Genomic DNA, 6,066 nt, shown 5'->3' with positions numbered 1-6,066 from the left:
AGCTGTGGGGTAATGCTTTGGTAATAGGAGCACACCCTTAGTCAGCTGCCTACTGTAGCTTGCAAAATAGTAATTTTTCTAGTTTCCTATTCCTTATCAATTCTTATTTCCCTAAAAGAAAAAAAAATCCTAAAGAATGCTAAGTTCTTCATTAATATCTGACATCATGTTGAATGCTGAAATAGTCTATCCCAAAGTGGCAATCTGGGTTTTAACTCTCTCTCTCTGTCTCTCTTTCTCTCTCTCCATTTGTTCATTCATTCGTTCGTTCATTCATTCATGTATTACTGGTTCTTTTGTATTTTACATCATACCCTCTAATCCCACTCACCTCCCTCTGTCCTCCTACCCACCCCCACACTTGTCACCCCCACTGAAAGAGACAAAAAATCTCATTGTGGAAGATGTAGAGTGTCACACTGTGTCCCACAGTATACTATTTTGTCCATACTTCTTTGCTTACAAATGTTCATTGTAATGAGTTATTTGTCTAAAGTGTCGATTTGGACTAGGCCTCTGGCTTCTGCTACACTGTCAATACTGGAACCTCACTGGGACTCTTCTCAGATATCCTTCTGTTACCCTGTGTTGTGGAGAACTTGTAATTTTGGATCTGTGAGATCAGCTCCTTCATGCACTCCAGCAGTTCATAGATGGTGTAGATGCTGGGATGGGTCAATTCAAAGCCCTGGATCTGGACCTGAGAGGTATCAGAACTGCTCAGCCCTGCAGCTCTCCTGCTGCCACATCATCTGCACTGGCTGACCTATCCGATGCTGCCACCAGCACGGGGCAGAGCCAGCTCTCTTGCTCTCATAGCTTCATTGCTGGCTGTTCTGCATCCATGCCATGAAGGACAGCTCTACTGGGCAGCCCAGGCAAGGTGTGAGCCCATTCTCCTAAGTACTGCAATAGGCAAGGGTCAGGACCAATTCCTACACACTCATGGCCCAGGAGCCAGCTCTTCTACCTGCCACAAGTGGTGAGGGACAAGGAAGAGGAGGACGGAGTCTTTCCCTCATCCTTACCACTGCACAGCAGTCAAGAATCAGGGTAGGGCTCTCCTGTGTTCACACCCACCTGCCAGCTCTACTGTGCTGCCTAGGCGTGGTACAGGGCCGGATCTTCCTAGTGCTGCAGCAGGTGAGGGGCAGGGCCAGCTCTCCTGCTGTCATGACCTCAGGGCCACCTCCCCTCTCCCCTCTCCCCTGCTACAGTCAGTGAGGGCAAAAAGATGGGGGAAGGGATCTCTCTCGCTGATTCCATCACACAGCAGACGTGGTCTTTCATACATCATGCCCTCAGGATTGGCTCACCAGCAAACCCCACATATAGGGTCAGATCTACTATGTTACCCAGATGAGGTGTAGGTCATACTCTCTCCTGAGTGCTGCAGCAGGTGAGGGGAAGGGTCAGCTCTCCTACTCTGATAACCTCAGGGCTATTTCTCCTGCCTGTGGTAGATGGCAAGGGATGCAAGGAAAGGGGCATCTCTCTCTTGTCCATGCCATGGAAAGGCAGACAAGTGGTGGGGACAGCTCTCCCAGGCTCTCACCCTCGGGGACAGCTCACACCTGCCCCTGCCACCATGATCTCCTTTACTGAGCTGCCTGGGCCAGGTACAGGGCCAGGTCTCCCACCAGTTGCAGGTGGTGAGGAGGAAGTTGGGGGGAGGGTATCTCTCCCTCAGCCATGCCATTGCATGGGAGATAAGTGGCAGGGCCAGCTCTCCCATGCTCATATTCTTGGGGATGACTCACCTAAAATTCCTGCAACCATGGCCAGATCTGCTGTGCCTCCTGGGCAATGTGTGGGGTAATCTTTGGAGTACTTCAGCTGGCTAGAGCCAGATCTTGCTCTCATGCCTCCAGGGCCAGGTCTCCCACAATCCCCAGTCGAGGTTTAGGTCCAGTTCTGCACAGCCCTCAGATACCAACATGTCTCCAGGCTACAGCTCAGTCCAGGGATGTCCACCTGGCCTTTGGTGGTAATAGGCCTCTGTTGCTGCAGGACCAGGGACCCAGATGAGACCCCACCCCCAGTGGCAGTACAGGTCAGGACTCCATCATGTTCCTAGATGGCATAGCCAGCTATTCACCTCAGTCTGTTCCTTGCTACAGTCTCCAGTTCTTCATTGTGTCCACATCCTTCTTTTTCTCTTCCATTTCTCTACCATTTATTTGATCCTCTTAATGGCACCCAGAGTCTCTGAGTGTCTGAGGTCATCTCAGGACAGGTATCAGAAGTGCTATGTCTCCTCCATGCTTTATGGAATGAGGCAAGGATCATCTGGGGTATGGTCTGCCCCACTCCAGGCCTGTGCAACGCCAAGCTGGTGCTCCTCTCTGGCCAGCACCCCGTCTGTCTGGGTCCATGGTGGGCATCTCTGGCTTGCTTCATTCAGGGAATGTTAGACTACAATCATTCAGCTGTTCACAGGTGAGAACACTGAGGGTAGACATTGCTTCTCTCTTCTCTGCCACTTACTGACACACATGTAGCCACACCGGCAATGCCTCTAGGGACAGGTTTAAGTCTTTTTCTTCTCCTCTCTCCCTTCATTCTCTCTTCTCCCTCTTTTTCATACAGAGTCAGATGATTATTTACACACATCATTTTCTCTAATGGTTGAACCAAGCTTTAGACAGGGCACCTTTCAAGTGCCCCATGCTGGGCACAGAAAGGACCCCTCATTTTCCAACAAGTTTATTTAGAAGCTGAGGTCTACACTTTGCACTGTGCTTATGGCTTCTGAGACATTCTCAGTGGATAACTAAGGAATATCTTTTATAAAACTTTGGATCCCTAGGGAGGTTCAGAGCACAGTGGACATTAGCAATAGAAGACATCACTATCTATGACCTTATAAAAGGAAAGGCTCAGGGTAGAAAACCTCACTTAGCTCTTAAATACCAAAACTGGGTCTGAACTAGGCCTATAGCTTCCAAGTCCTCAGCTAAGCTATTTATAGAAGAAATTTCCATGGTGCTTATGTACACCAAGTACCTTTATATGTTTGGAAATGTTCCATAATGCTGATTTCTTATTCTTCTGGTTAGATACTAGAATTCGTTATTTTAATACCCCAGGTAGGTGCACACACGGCCATGTATTTGAATGCACTAAGACTCCAATTTGAAAACTTATATGAATATGTGGTTACTATACAAATTTTATTTTGATTGTGGATAAGGTATAGATCTTTGGCAGTGGGGACCCTGGAGAAGGGTTCCTGGCATATGCTGCCCAGAATTCAAAGTACAAACAATGCGATCTCCCAGTGGCAAAACCAACCAACCAACCAACCAAAAACATAAAACAAAAAACCAAATAACAACAAAAAACAAAAACAAAACACCAACCATCAATCCAAACAAATGAACAAACAAAACACTGGGAAATTTGCTAGAGCAATCCTTCAGCATAGAATGGCAAGGATTCTCCAAGCCTGAATGGTATCCTCTCAGTCACGGTATTTCTATGCTTAAGCTGGTTGTTTCACCACCTCTGCTATGTATGGTTCTTTGGCTGGTAGAGGATGCTGCTTTCCCCAGTGTGTCCTGGCAGACTGGTGGGCCCCAAGCAGGAAGCGTGTATATCATGAATTTAGATCATTTCTGAACTAAGCTATCGCTCCTTATCCAGTTGCCCCAGCCTTAAGTGAGTGACTCTTACAGTAAATTCTTACAGTCATGACTCTTTACCTTCCGCAATCAATATGCTGAAAGTGAAGGAGATGGACAGATTTGCCACTGCAAGAGGGAAAAAAGATGCCAACATCCCTGGGAAGTCAGTGTTAGCCATAGCTGTGAAGAGCTGGCTTTGAGCCACAGTAAAGATGCTGTTGTTTGAACACTACTTAGTGCTCACTGTCTCATTGTCTCCCCAACATTTACAGGACATAATTTATGGTCTAGAAAGAACAAGCAACAGATGAAAAAAAGAAATTATTAATTTTTATCTTAATATAGAAACTGCAAGGATAGACTCCTTGTTCAACAGACACTTAGAGAACAAGAACCGGAAGGATATATAGAAGATTCTAGAGAAGAAATGACTACTTTTAATAAGCAGCTAGCCTATGATGACTTCTCTAGATTTAAATTTGCCTGTTAGAGAAACAAGTGTTTCTGCTTTCTGACCTTCTGAATGTAGAGTCTTGGACTTGCAACAGCTGTCAACACCACATGTTGTAAATCTCAGGTCTCTTAGACTTACTGCTGCTGAATGTCTAGAGCAGATCCTGGAGCCTGTTCAATAAACAGTTCCGGTGAATGCCGTTCTCACCTCACTAGGTGGATAGGGGATGCTGGGGACCTCCTTGAAGGGACATCTGACCTCACTTTGGATCAGAGGGTCTTTTCCTGGAGTGGAGGCTAACCTGGGACATGAGTGGGTATGAGCCAGTAGAGTGCATAAAGAGGAAGGGGCCAAGTTTTCTGAGGCCTTCTTTGTGTATTTGGGGTGTGAGTGAGTAAGCTAGAGGCCCAACCTAGTCTTCTGTGAATAGACAGAACATTTGAGGCTCCCTTCATAACAAATAGGACACAAAGAACATCCCTATTTTTCCAGGTAAGCTTCAGGTTGACCTCTGAAAAACATGATAGAAGCAAAAGTCAGCAAATTATTTTTGGTTTCTCCAAAACTTAACTATTAATACTTTGGCTCTGGCAAGGAGTCTTACCCAGAGCATAAGCACTCGGTTATACATATTTGCTATATTACTCATGGCTTTGTATAATGAAAATACAAAAAGAACTGAGACTCAACTTTTGAATGTCAGATGCAATTAACCAGACAGACAAGCTGCCTCAAATGAAACAAGTCAGGGTCACAGCATTTCTGTGTTTGGGTGGGAAAGTTTTAACTGTTTTGAAAAATAAATAGTGTATATTTGAAAGCAGGAAATGGTGAAAGTTGGTTAGTATCTAGATATATTTTTGGCATTCTTGACATATCTAATTTCAATTTTTCCCAATATTTTAGACTTTGATGTGACTCTGCTCTGATTTTTCAAGTTGTCTTATGTCTCAAGAAAAAAATTACCATTAATGGAACTTTGCAGGTCAAACTTGTACTACTTAAAAATCAATTATTGTTGAAAATACAAATGGATAATGAAATATGAGGATTGTAAGGAAGATCATAACCCCCCAAGCACCAGTTTAGGATGGTAAGGGGAGGGTCCAGCTTTTCTGAGGAGACACAGATAACCTGCCCCTCACCGCACCCCAATACTCCTCTTTCATACAGTGTGGGCTTATTGAGGAATGGGTTGGTGGCTTCTCCCTGCTTTCACTCTTGGTTAGAAAGAAGAGGATAAGTAGAGATGACTTGTACTTCCTCATGTGAAATTCTTTCAGCTATGGGTGCAGCATGTAGGGTTATTGATTTTTTGTTTGTTTTAGCTTTTCCTCTCAAAACATGTTTACTATTCATCCCAGTTTCTTGAGAAACTAAGAAAACAGGACAGCAAATATCCTAATACTATTTTAACACTGTTTGCAAGCTACTGAATCTTAGGATTCATCCAATAATATTTAGATGCTGCCCTTACCAACAGCAAGCCTTCAAGCAAGAGAACCTTCCTTTAAACAGAGGCTAGAGATTCTGAACAGTTTATTATTGTCCTTGTTTACAGTTAGAAAACAACAATATACTCATGTCAAAATTAAATCATGGTTTCCTTGAGCCCAGCAAACATTACCCAGTCATTCTTAAATAAAAACTAACAATAATATCACATTATTAATTAACAGAAAGAAATCTAACAAGTTTCTTATCCTTTTTATCCTTAAAAACTATTTTATTGCTTCTCTTTTAGAATTTATTATAAATAATGTTTTATTTATTCTCTGAACATTTCATACTTTTATACAATGTACTTTGATCACTTTCACCTACTATTATCTCCTTCTAACTCCCATAATATCCCTCTCTCCATTTCCTTTCTAATTTTACATATTAAAATATATAATTAAAATACATAAGTGTCAATAATCTCCTGAAGCTGATTAGCATTATCTACTTGTTCATGGATACAGGGCCATCAACTGGGACATGAGC

The 6,066-nt window shown here is 43.5% G+C and overlaps 1 pseudogene; it reads right to left on the bottom strand.

Moving 5' to 3' along the window:
- Positions 1-2,406: 2,406 nt before the first annotated feature.
- LOC127686564 (uncharacterized) lies at positions 2,407-2,529 on the bottom strand (annotated as a pseudogene).
- Positions 2,530-6,066: the final 3,537 nt, after the last annotated feature.

The sequence above is a fragment of the Apodemus sylvaticus genome, chromosome 5 (assembly GCF_947179515.1).
Source record: "Apodemus sylvaticus chromosome 5, mApoSyl1.1, whole genome shotgun sequence".
In the NCBI taxonomy this organism is placed as follows: domain Eukaryota; kingdom Metazoa; phylum Chordata; class Mammalia; order Rodentia; family Muridae; genus Apodemus; species Apodemus sylvaticus.
The sequence above is the reverse complement of the archived record's forward strand: the minus strand, read 5'-3'. Positions and strand labels throughout refer to the sequence as shown.